The following is a 13,803-nucleotide window of genomic DNA, read 5'->3' on the forward strand; positions in this document are numbered from 1 at the left end:
CTCATTTCCACTCTGATGTGGAAATCATAGAAACCCAACAGTGCAGGAGAAGTCATTCGACCTATCAAGTTTGCAGACTCTCTGACAGAGTGTTTTAGCCCTCTTCCCACCCTATTCCTGTAACCTCTTATATTTACCATGGCTAATCCATATAACCTACTCATCTTGGGGCATTAAGGGGCAATTTAGCACAGCCAATCCATCAAACTTGCATACCTTTGGACTGCGGGAGGAAACCAGAGAACTAGCGGAAATGCACACTCCACACAACCAATCAGAATTGAACCCGGGCCACCTGGCACTGTGAGGCAGCAGTGCTAACCACTGTGCCACCGTGCAGAAAGCCTTCAGAAATAAGACTGATTTTCGCAACACAGGACTTTTCGGGTGGGTTTGACTGAATGGCTGATTTAAGCAGTACCTTTTCCTAGATGAGAGCTGTTTCTATCAGGATAACTTCCTCACACAGCCAACTCCTAAGCTCTCCACAATAACTCTAAAATATAAAATACCATTCCCCACCCCCCCTCCCCACATCCCCAACCCCCCCCACCCCCCGCACACCCCCCCTCACACCCCCCCCACACACACCCCCACACACACACCCCCACACGCACACCCCCACACACACACACCCCCACACACACACACCCCCACACACACACACCCACACACCCCCACACACACACACCCCCACACACACACATCCCCACACCCCCCCCCACACACACACACCCCCCCCACACACACACATCCCCACACCCCCCCCACACACACACACCCCCCCCACACACACCCCCCCCACACACACCCCCCACACCCACACCCCCCCCACCGACCCCCCACACCCACACCCCCCCCACCAACCCCCTCCCCCACCACCTCCCCCCAGAATGGAACACTGGTTCAAAGGACATTTTTTGTTAGAAAACTTGGAGAAATAGTCAGAGGACTGCCAATTAGCTTTTAACAACAAAATAAAGCATTTATTAAACATGAAAAGTTTGATTTTAGTATAATACTCCTTTGCTCCCACTTATCTTCACAAATATACACAGATTTTAAGACTAGCACAGGTAACAAAATGTAACTTTTGTTATAAGGTTTTCAGTAAAATATGCAGTCCTTGCAAACCAACAGGCCATCTGTAGTCAAACGCACCCCAATTTGGAACCAAGTGGTAGAGGTCATCCAATTGAACTCCTGATGATTTCTCTTCAAAACCCCCAAGTGATTGTCACACAAGTGTTTCCAACCTTCACTTTCATGAAGACATGCTTTGTTAACTCCTTTCAAACAATGCTTTCCCTCAGCTGTTTTAGCAATGATCCGTCTCCAGTTTTTCCAACTCTCCTTTCAGTATTCCTTTTTTTGAATAGCCAGGAGCTTTCAAACTTTCAGACAGTCTCTCAGGTACTCAGTCCCCAACAGAATACTATTGATTCAAATACTGGAAAATACGGACACTAAACCTTATGATTGCTTCAGATATCTGGCTTTTCTCTAGCTACCTCATCATTTCTGCTCTTCTCAGTTGTGTCTTTAATGAAAAATACCCTGTTCCAATGGTTGTTCCTCTTTTTTCCTTTTTACTTCAATCTCCCCGGAAACTTTTCTTCCTTCTCTGGTTTCTAGAACTAACTGTCCTTTAGCTTCTGGACTTGCTCCTTGCCCATTACTCCATGGTATGTCTTTTCTGTTTTGAGCAGGGTTGTAAGAGCTACTTCCTCTCTCACTGCTAAGCTCCAACTGCCAGGGTTCAACTAAACTAAATTCAAAACTCCTTCTGAACCTTGGCCCTTGGTTACTAAGCAACATCTCAAACCTTCTCCAGGCTTTTGATAACTTTTCAAGCCATAAACTGTCTAAGCACAATACATGCGCAGTTTGAACTGAAGTTAAAAAACCTTCATACATGCAAACACATTTGTCTTGGGTCAAAATCCTGGAACTTCCTCCCTAATGGAATTGTGGGTCAAACCACAGCACATGGACTGCAGCATTTCAAGAAGGAAGCTCACCACCACCTTCGCAAGGGCAACTAAGGATGGGCAATAAATGCTGACCAGCCATCAATGCCTACATCCCATGAATGAATAAAAAAAGTAATGAAACATGCTATATAAATGTAAGAGTTTTTGTTTCTTGCACTTCCTATCCAATGAACTTTTTCCAAAGCATCAGTGACTCCCATGCAGATGTGTTTGTCTACAGGGTAATAGTGAGATGCCTGCCCTTGGTGTAAGCATACCTCCATTGCATCTCTCACCTTCCATATCTGAAAAGCGCAACTGCAATGGAACACCATTGGAAAATCAATGTATCAATACTTTTAGAATGACCATCTGAACCAACCCAGAACTGATGATGAAGCAATACTCAAAATATCAGATAATATCTTTCCAACATGAAGTGATGGTTACAATTATTACAGCAATTAAATTTTGAAATATATGACTAGGTAATCCTATTTTAAAAGCATCAATGATGATTAATTGCTTGAAGGACACTAAAAGTACATCAACCTAAGCTTGAGAACAATTTGCTTCCTTGTCGGGTGTAATTGCCAGCTGTCCTATTGGAACCAGTCTGTGCTCCCACTGTAAATCATTAACACTTCTTAAAGTCACCAACATTCACTTAAGTCTCGATTGCAAGAAATGATGTTATATATTGTGCAACCATAATGGCCATGTGACCACAAATTTCAAAGTCAATGCTTATTGCCATCACCGTCAGTGTGTGAAGAGGATATTCTTAATTTCCCTGTGAAATTATTCTCCCAAAGAAATATTGTGTGCGGCAAAGGCAAGAGCAGCAAAAATGTTGGGATCATATAATTAGCTTTAGTATTTATTCAATTATGCCTCAAAATATGATTCTGTAAAAAAGCAAAGTTACATAAATACAACAATTCTTGTTTTATTTAACCTTTTTCAAGTCTGTTGCTTAGCATAACTTTTTCTAACAAGACTAACAAAGAGATTGGGTGTTGTAAGAACTTAGGCTTAGTTTGGAAGATGAAACTGGTGGAATGGGATCTTGCATCTAACAGACCTTGTACATTTACACTGCTATTAATTTTACAGTCAGCAATAATTGTCTGATTTTGTTTAGTTTCTGTGTCTTAATTGTATTGAAACGTTGCACAATGAACAGTACCCTGATCAATTGGGGGACAGTCTGTGTACAAATTTTCTGTAACTGGTGAGAGAGAGAGGCCAGGGTGTCTGTGCACGGGATGGGCTGTGTAGCAGCAGATAGCTGGCTAAGAGGAAATGAATTGCCTGAGCTTGATCGTATGTTTGAGCCGACAGTATTACAGCAAAATGTTACAGACCATTTGATTTGATTTGATTTGACTTGATTTGACTTGATTTGATTTGATTTGACTTGATTTATTATTGTCACATGTATTGGTATACAGTGAAAAGTATTGTTTCTTGCCCTATACAGACAATGCATACTGTTCATAGAGGAGAAGGAAAGGAGAGAGTGCAGAATATACTGTTATAGTCACAGCTAGGATGTAGAGAATCCTAATCAACTTAATATAAGATAGATCGATTCAAACGTCTGACGACAGCAGGGAAGAAGCTGTTCTTGAGTCAGTTGGTACGTGACCTCAGACTTTTGTATCTTTTTCCCGGCCGAAGAAGGTGGAAGAGAGAATGTCCGGGGTGTGGGGGGTCCTTAATTATGCTGGCTCCTTTTCTGAGGTAGCGGGACGTGTAGACAGGATGGGAGGCTGGTTTGCATGATAGACTGGGCTATGTCCACAACCCTTTGCAGCTTCTTGCGTTCATCAGAGTGCTTGGGGAAAATGACCTGCTAACATTTGTGAAAGAGTTTTGTGACACCTGAGTGAGGGATGGCTGGTATATCTGAGGGAGCCACAGTCCAGTAGCACTTGACAGGGGGCAGCTAGCATTGCTGGGCGATTAAGCTTCGGAGTACTTGTCAGTTTCAGGTGGATAAGGCACGAAAAGAAATTAATACTGAAATCAGAACTGAAATGCCTGCAGTATGGCTTGTTTCTAAATTTAGATGAGGAAAAAGGGGTTCCCAAACAGAAAAAACAGTTAGTGAGTGAGACGCCTCACTCAGCTGAAGAGCCACAATGGAGGACAACAGGAGCTGAACATTCACTTGGGGGCCAAAAGTGTTTCAGCGGACATGGAACAAGTTAGCCGAAGCCAAAAGAGTGACTTAATGAGCCAATGATCTGTTTAGCAGATATCGTCATAGCAGATTTAAATTGGGACCATGGAAGTCCCCAAATTGTCCAAGAGTGAGAATGATGCTTCACTTAGAACATAGAACATAGAACAGTACAGCACAGAACAGGCCCTTTGGCCCACGATGTTGTGCCGAGCTTTATCTGAAACCAAGATCAAGCTATCCCACTCCCTATCATCCTGGTGTGCTCCATGTGCCTATCCAATAACCGCTTAAATGTTCCTAAAGTGTCTGACTCCACTATCACTGCAGGCAGTCCATTCCACACCCCAACCACTCTCTGTGTAAAGAACCTACCTCTGATATCCTTCCTGTATCTCCCACCACGAACCCTATAGTTATGCCCCCTTGTAATAGCTCCATCCACCCGAGGAAATAGTCTTTGAACGTTCACTCCAACTATCCCCTTCATCATTTTATAAACCTCTATTAAGTCTCCCCTCAGCCTCCTCCGCTCCAGAGAGAACAGCACTAGCTCCCTCAACCTTTCCTCATAAGACCTACCCTCCAAACCAGGCAGCATCCTGGTAAATCTCCTCTGCACTCTTTCCAGCACTTCCACATCCTTCTTATAGTGAGGTGACCAGAACTGCACACAATATTCCAAATGTGGTCTCACCAAGCTCCTGTACAGTTGCAGCATAACCCCACGGCTCTTAAACTCCAACCCCCTGTTAATAAAAGCTAACACACTATAGGCCTTCTTCACAGCTCTATCCACTTGAGTGGCAACCTTTAGAGATCTGTGGATATGAACCCCAAGATCTCTCTGTTCCTCCACAGTCTTCAGAACCCTACCTTTGACCCTGTAATCCACATTTAAATTAGTCCTACCAAAATGAATCACCTCACATTTATCAGGGTTAAACTCCATTTGCCATTTTTCAGCCCAGCTTTGCATCCTATCTATGTCTCTTTGCAGCCTACAACAGCCCTCCACCTCATCCACTACTCCACCAATCTTGGTGTCATCAGCAAATTTACTGATCCACCCTTCAGCCCCCTCCTCTAAGTCATTAATAAAAATCACAAAGAGTAGAGGACCAAGCACTGATCCCTGCGGCACTCCGCTAGCAACCTGCCTCCAATCCGAAAATTTTCCATCGACCACCACCCTCTGTCTTCGATCAGACAGCCAGTTACCTATCCAATCGGCCAACTTTCCCTCTATCCCACACCTCCTCACTTTCATCATAAGCCGACCATGGGGGACCTTATCAAACGCCTTACTAAAATCCATGTATATGACATCAACTGCCCTACCTTCATCAACACACTTAGTTACCTCCTTAGTTACCAACTTAGTTGAAAAGCAACAGGAGAGTACGCTAGCAGCTGAACATTCAGCCGAGGGCAGTAGTCGTCCAAAGGGTTTGAAACAACTTATGGGAAAACACATTCCCAAAACAAAAGAGGAAGAGAGGAACAATAAGGGATGCAGGGAGACATGGGTGAGACCCACCTTGTACCTCCTATTATCCAACTAACAAACATAAAAACTATAGCAAAGTTGGATTCCATAAACACAGACCTAAATATAAAATAGCGAGGAGACCTGACAGGGCTGCTCAGTGCATTTAAAAGCCTCTGAAGAGACAAGCCAGGCTGCCACACCGTGGTTCCACTTGCTGTGAATGTGGCAGAGACCCTTCCCATAAGGCAACATCCTTATCACCTGGGCCCAGAAAAGCTGGCCCAGGTTTGGGAGGAAATCAACTTCATGTTTCAGAACCAACTAATGAAGCAGTACAGCAGTAACTGGAGCACCCCAGGTGTGCTTGCACCCTTGGTGGATGCTTTGGGTGGCATGGTGGCACAATGGTTAGAACTGCTGCCTCACAGTGCCAGGGACCCGGGTTCAATTCCCAGCCTCGCGTCACTGTCTGTGTGGAGTTTGCATGTTCTCTCTGTGTCTGCGTGGGTTTCCTCCGGGTGCTCCGGTTTCCTCCCACAGTCCAAAGATGTGCGGGTTAGGTTGATTGGCCAGGGTAAATTGCCCCTTGGTGTCAGGGGGACTAACATGATAAATGCATGGGGTCATGGGGAGAGGGCTTGGATGGGATTGTTGTCAGTGCAGGTTCGATGGACCAAATCGGCTCCTTCTGCACTGTAGGGATTTCTATGATTTTATTTTAAACGGGAGCCCCTACGGGAAGCAAAAAAAAATCAACTCATTAGTCACCAATTGCCTGGCAATCAGATTGATAAATGTGCCTGGGTTCAAGTAGGAACATTCACAGGTTACAAAGGTGAACAAGCAAGAGTTAAGCCTGATGAGAGAAGCCCTGCCCTACAGTTTAAAGAATTTGCATTAATGTTGTGAAAGACACGGAACTGCCCAACAAATAACCAAGAGCAGTTTGATTGTTATTAGCAAACTGAGGGCGAACCACAAAATAGAAAGCAAAGACCCTTTAGACGGCTGGCACGGTAGCACAGTAGATAGCGCTGCTGCTTCACAGCTCCAGGGACCTGGGTTTGATTCCCGGCTTGGGTCACTGTCTGTGTGGAGTTTGCACATTCTCCCCGTGTCTGCGTGGGTTTCCTCCGGGTGCTCCGGTTTCCTCCCACAGTCCAAAGATGTGCGGGTTAGGTTGATTGACCATGCTAAAATTGCCCCTTAGTGTCCTGGGATGCATAGATTAGAGGGATTAGCGGGTAAAATATGGGGGTAGGGCCTGGGTGGGATTGTGGTTGGTGCAGACTCAATGGGCCGAATGGCCTCTTTCTGTACTGTAGGGTTTCTATGATTTCTATGATTTCTATGATTTCTAATACATAATCAGCTTGGGAGAAACACCGAGTTCTGAAATCAATGGGTGAAATTTTATGATTTTTTTGCAGAGTGGCACAGCGGGTGTGAATAACAGGGTGGAAGCTGTTGGCCCCAAGGGCACCTTTCTCCGCCATGCTGTTAGGCTCTTAGTCAAAATAAAGCTAAGAGGTGGGTCCCACAACATCAGAGCCTGCCCTGCCAGCAACTTAGGGCTTTAAAGGATCCGGGTGCCTTTTTGAAAGGGCATCCTGATTTTAGAAATTAAATATAGAACCCCGCCCTCACGCAACCCCCCCACCTCTCATTGTTCCCCACCCACAGAGCCCTCCTCCACCACAGACCACCCCCCCACCTATCACAGAGCCTCTTCCCCATGGACGCAAAACCCAATCCCCAACACAGAATCCTTCACCCCAGAACAACCCCCTACAGAGTATTACCCTCCCTCACAAAACACACCCTCCCACAGAACACCCACCCACACAACGCTCTCCCAAGAACATCACCACTGACCCCAGCAATGCCCGCACAGTGCCAAGGGGCGGTGCTTAAGTAGAGCTGGGGCAGTACCATGTGGTAGTGCCAGGTACTGTCCAGGCATGACACCAACCCCCTCCCCTTCCAAGAGTTGTACTCATCTTTGTGCCTCTGGGAGGTTTTTCTCGCCAAGAGTCCTGGGAATGGGGTCCTGTTGTGATTCACGCCGGTGTGAATACGGAATTTAACAGGGACTATCAGGCATAAAGGTTTGATAATCATACTTCATGTTCCCGATATTTAATATCAGGATATTTGTTATGTCATTGGCTGGAGTTGTTAACAATCACAACAGAAAATCCCACTGATGTTAAATGCGTTTTAGGACTCTCATGGGATTTTCCGATTGTCAACGATCCGACCCATCCCCGAAAATGGGAGGGGAAAATCACCACCCCGCCATATCCTCACTTATGCCTGACTCCAAAAGAGAAAAGATTTTCGAACTCTATTACCCGAATAATCTTTCACGATAAAGAACAGTTTTGAATGTAAACAGGTCACAATGTCCACATTGCAGGAAAAGGCAATGGGTGGAATTTTCCCACCCATGCACACGTGGGGAGAATGTGCAGACTCCGCACAGGCAATGACCCAAGCCGGGAATCAAACCCGGGTCCCTGGCACTGTGAGGCAATGGTACTAACCACTGTGCCAGTGTGCCACTCTACTGTTCCAGCAAACATTCTTACAAACACACACCCATCCAGATTTAGCATAGAAAATAAGAATGTTCATGTAATGCTGGATCTTGCAGCTTTGCAACACCTGCTGCGAATTAGTCCTTTGAATGAAGAATTGAACCTCTGACTTCCCCATTCTGTAGCTCCCAGCACACCTCGAGGTAAAGATAGAGCCACTGCTTGCCTCTCGCGTTCAGCCAGCAAACCGCTGACAGCATAATTTTCACTCCAGAGAGGCAAGAAAGACTGCTTCCAACTAGCCAGCTAGTTAGAATTTCCAATACCAGCAAGAGAGACAAAACACTCTTTGCAGTCTGGAGTCCAACAGCTTCTAACTAAAATCTAAAAGTAACTCTGGATTTCCCTATGAAAGAGAAAAAACCGTCCAAAGCACCTGACCTGCCGAGCAGTCGCAACAATTCAAAAAGGTCATAAACTCCAGGACAGTGCATTAGGCCCAAATTAAAAATGAACAAAAAGCCTATTATATGTCTCCAACAGCAATAAAAGGCAGACAGCTCGGTGCCTCCTTTTAACTACTGAGAACAGGCTTAAAATACATTCCTTAAAGGCACAGTAGCGTCACAATGACTGGTCTAATTTCAACTTCACATTCCTACCTATCCTAATGATGTTTCACCCTCTTGCTTACCAAGAATCTATCACTGCCTTGAAAAAATACTAATAAATAGTAACATAATATACATTTTTCATCCTAACAAACTGAGCTACCTCACATTTTACCATATTTCGCTCTATTTGCTAGATCTTTTCCCATTTGCCTAACATATCCAAATCCTTTTGTAGCCTTCTTATGTCCGCTTCGCAACTTGCTTTCTGATCTATCAACAGATTTAGCAACTTTGCTTAAAGTTTATTTATTAGTGTCACAAGTAGACGTACATTAATACTGCAATGAAGTTACTGTGAAAATCCCCTAGTCGCCACACTCCAGTGCCTGTTCGGGCACACTTAGGGAGAATTTAGCATGGCCAATACACCTAGCCAGTCTTTCGGACTGTGTGGATAGATCCCTATAGATTCCATCTTCCAAATTTTTCACATCAATTGTAAATAATTGAGGACCAGTGCTGATTCCTGCAGCACACCATTCATCACATCTGCTCGAGTAGAATATTTGTGTAATAAGTCTTCAAAAGCAGAAGTCCCTTCACCAAAATCCCTTTATTTACAAGTCTGACAACAGCATACAGAGTGCTTTCAGTTAGCAGCCTACACTAGGAGTCCCAGAGGAACTGATACTCCTAGTTAAATACAAAGCAAGAGGCTCCCTTATTGGCCCATCAATTTGACCTTTAATCAGGGAGTTCATATTCTAACAGGCCAACCTCAATTGATTGATTATAGTCATTTCAATTTGGACCCCACTTATCAACTAGAATAGTTAAATGAGAAGGTCAACCCTGACTCCGAACCCTTTCCCCAAATTCAAGCTGGAAAAGTTCAGAATGCAATTGGAGTTTTAGGAGAGAGAAAGAGAGAGGGAGAAAGGGAAATGGGGAGGCGAGGAGACAAAGAAAGCGAATCACAAGAGAGAGAAAAAGATATACTCAGGAAAGGAAAGGAGAGAAAGTGGGAGTGAAGGATTCCAGGTCTGAAGATTAGAAATGGAGCCAGCAGCTTAAAAGGAGAGAGATGTTAGGCAGTTGGAATCTGCTGTGGAAAACCTCTCACTACCTGGCAATAGTCCAAACTTCCCTACCACAGAACCAACCTTTAAGATTTGCTCCCAAATTTGAAGAAAGCAGCAGAATAGATAAAATGGCAATCAGAAAAAGATATTTGGATCTTTTAATTCAAGGGCACAGCTATCAGGGAGAGCCCAAGTTGACTCCAGATGTGTTCACAAATTATGATCAGATCAAGACTGCCATCCTTATTGCCTATGAATTAGCCCTGGAAACACCATCAGCAAATCCAGAACACTCATAAGACCTACATAGAGTATTACAGCATGAAAAGAGGCCCTTTGGCCCATTGTGTCTGTGCCAGCACCTATCTATTGTAATCCCAGTTGAATGCCTGAAGTAAATTGCGTTTGATCGATGGTTCCACTCTTTAAAAATGCAGCACACCTACCAGGAATTGTATGCGTGATATTGCTGAAGAAATTTGAAAACTGCTTGCCCTCCAACACAGGAATGTAATTGGAAGAGCAGAGAATCCTCATAGCCAGAGATGCAGCCGTCACAGCAGACAGTTCTGACTTCACCCATAGACCTGGAAACACAGATATACCCTGTCTAAACCACCCAACACCTCAACCACCACCCCCAAACCCTTTGGAAAGATGAGGGTGAAACAGACAGGATCGGAGATACCATTGGGAAAGGAAGGTGGAGATATGTGGGCAAGAAGCCCTCCTCAAACTTGAAAAGAGAGCAACCGGAGATATGGGTGCGTTCTCATTATAACAAAATAGGACATTCTGGACCTGGATGCTGGGGGTTGGAAGGGAAGACTATGGGTACTATAGGCCCCCATAATATCAATCCTCAGAAGGATGCTGCTGTAGGTAGTGCAGCAAAGCCAGAAGGGACCATCACGATGGAAACCAGACTTCCTGAGAGAATGACCCTCTGAGTGGACAAGCCTGACAAACTCACAGAGAGCTTTCAAATTCTGTCCTGTCAGGAACATTGTCCCCATACCTGTCTCAGGATGTGAACAAGTCCATTGTACTGCTCCAGGATACAGGGGTCACTCAACCCTTATCATTGGAGGGAAACATCAGCCTATTCCATGGATCCTCCCTCAAAGCCAAGGCACTGATCTGTGGATGTGAGAAAGATACACACGTACATCTCCCTCCATCAGGTTCACTTGCAGTGTATTCTAGTCTCAGGCCTAGTGACAGCAAGAATTGCCCCTGATCTGCCAAGGGCAAAGATAGATTTCCTACTTGGAACTGATTTGGCTGGTAGTAAAGTGTTCATTGGTGTTATCTGATCATAATTTCTGAACACCTCAAGAGTCAACTTCTTTGTTGTTCTGCCTGTTAGTGTATTTATTGCTTCTGTTCACATGAAGTAGCTAGACAAAGTCACAGAGTTGTTCAAAATGATTTATTTTCTAACTATAGCACTCTGAAAGGCCATCAAGGCCAGCCAGAGCACAGAATTCAGGAATACACAAGCAGTTATTATTTCAAATTCGATTGCAAGAAATTAACATAAACCAATTAAGATATAGGAGTTATCCCTATCCATTCGCAGCTATTGATTAAGTTTACATCATGCATAAGATACAGAAATTAAAATCAATCACAATCATTGCACCATTAATTACAATATCCAATCAGTGTGGAGGCTTAATCATGCTTACTGACCTAATTCATCATTGTTACAAGTTATCATTGATGTCCCAATTTGTGTCTGTGTTTGTGGCTATCACTCCCTATTCCCATGTTCAAGTGTCTGATTTCATAAATTCTCTCAGACTAAAGGCCTTGACGCTTATCTGTGCTGACTTTTATAAAGACCTCAGTGTTTTCTCATAGCAGTTCACGTGATTTTTAAACTTGTGTGATTATTAATCTTTTCAGCTACTGTTACGACCAAAGCTGATATTAATGCTGAAATTGAAATTTGTCTTGACGGATCAGAATTGTTTTTGTTTGTATTGTAGGAGTGTAGAGGGATAGCTACTGAACTTAAAAGCACACAACTCCGATGCTATCTTTTTAACTTCAAAGAATTAAAATGTTTATTAAAAGAGAAGATAAAACTTAAACACGCAAGATAAAAGATACACAGTTAGACAATACCTTATGAATTAACCCCCAGAAATATTTAGCCAAAGGTCCACAATGAAGGTATCTTTTTGGCAACGCCCCTAACGGTAATTCTTAACTGCAAAATCCAGAAATGTCACCCAAAATAGAAATAATTGCCTTTAACCACAAACAGAAGTACAACGTCCAACCTTCCAGAACTAAAACATGCGGACGTGATTTTCCAAAGGCAGATTCAAACAAACTGCTTAGAAGAACAAAGTCTTCTCCCGGCCTAAGACTAAGTAGCCTTCTGCAATTAAAAAAAGGGTTCACAGCAGAAACATAGGAGCCGGCCTCCAGTGTGACGTCCCCCACAACAACTCCCTCCTGTTGAAAACTTGTTCTCATCAATACTTCTTTCTTTCATCTTCGTTCTTCATTGTCTTCATAAATTCCTTTAAACTTAGGTTCCCCAAATATCAAAACCTTTCATGTTCCTGTGTTAATTCTATTTTGGATTAATAAAATTTAAAATGTACAGATCTGCTAACTCACAAACCTCCTGACAAATGTGAACATACGGAATGGGAGCAGGGATGGGACAGTCAATCCCCTCGAGCCTGTTTATCTGCTCATCTAGCCCCGATAACCTTTGTTTCTACAGAACCATCGATACCAGTGCTGAAGGGAGCCCTTCGGCCCATCGATTCTGCACTGACTCTCTGAAAGAGTATCTCACCCAGGCCCTCTCCTCCACCCTATGCCCATAACCCTGCACATTTATCATGGATAATCCACCTGACCTACACACCTTTGGACACTAATTCACTGAACCTGCAAATCCTTGGACTGAAGGAGGAAACCGGCGCACCCGAAGGAAACCCACGCAGACACAGGGAGAAGGTGCAAACTCCACACAGCCAGTGACCCAAGGCCGGAATTGAACCTATGTTCCTGGTGCTGTGAGGCAGCAGTGCTAAACACAGTGCCACCGTGCCACCTGTTTCCCTGAACCTAACAGGAGTCTACCTACCTCCACTTTTAAAATATTCTACGATCTCATCTCCACCACCTTCTGAGGTAGAGTTCCAAAGTCACACAACCCACAAAGAAATAAATTCCCCTCATCTCTATCCTGAAAAGGCAATCCTTAATTTAAAAACAATGGCCCCCTTGCTCTGGCCTCACCCACAAGAGGAACCATCCTTTCAACATCCACCTTGTTCAGAACATTCATTATCTTATCTACTTCAATTAAGTTACACCTCACTCTTCTAAACTCCAGAGGAAACAAACCCAGTCTGTCCAAGCTTTCTTCATAAGACAATCCACTCATTCCAGGTATCAACCTGGTAAACCTCCTCTGAACTGCCTCCAATGCAGTTGCATCCTTCCTTAAATAAGGATACCAATACTGCACACAGTTTTCAAGATGTGGTCTCACCAATGCCCTGTATAGCTGAAGCATAACATTCTTACTTTCATGACAAAAACAGAAAATGCTGGAAAATCTCAGCAGGTCTGACAGCATTTGTGGGGAGAGAATAGAAGCATTTTGAGTCTAAATTATCCTTCATCAGAGCTGAGAGCAAAGAGAATCAGCAGAGATTTACACTATTGGCATGGGGGAGGAGGGAAGAGGGGGTGGAATGGGACAGAGAGAATGTAATTGAGGATACAGAAGGCTAAGAAGGTGCTAAAAGTGTCCACTAAGTGAATGGGAGAATGGCAGAACAGAGGTACAGATTGTTAAAGGACTGCCTGAAGAATGTGGCAATTGCCCTTAAGTCAGCGGGGGGGAGGAGGGGGAGGGTTTGGAAAGGAGAGCTGAA

This window comes from Mustelus asterias, chromosome 11 (genome assembly GCF_964213995.1).
Source record: "Mustelus asterias chromosome 11, sMusAst1.hap1.1, whole genome shotgun sequence".
NCBI classification, from domain to species: domain Eukaryota; kingdom Metazoa; phylum Chordata; class Chondrichthyes; order Carcharhiniformes; family Triakidae; genus Mustelus; species Mustelus asterias.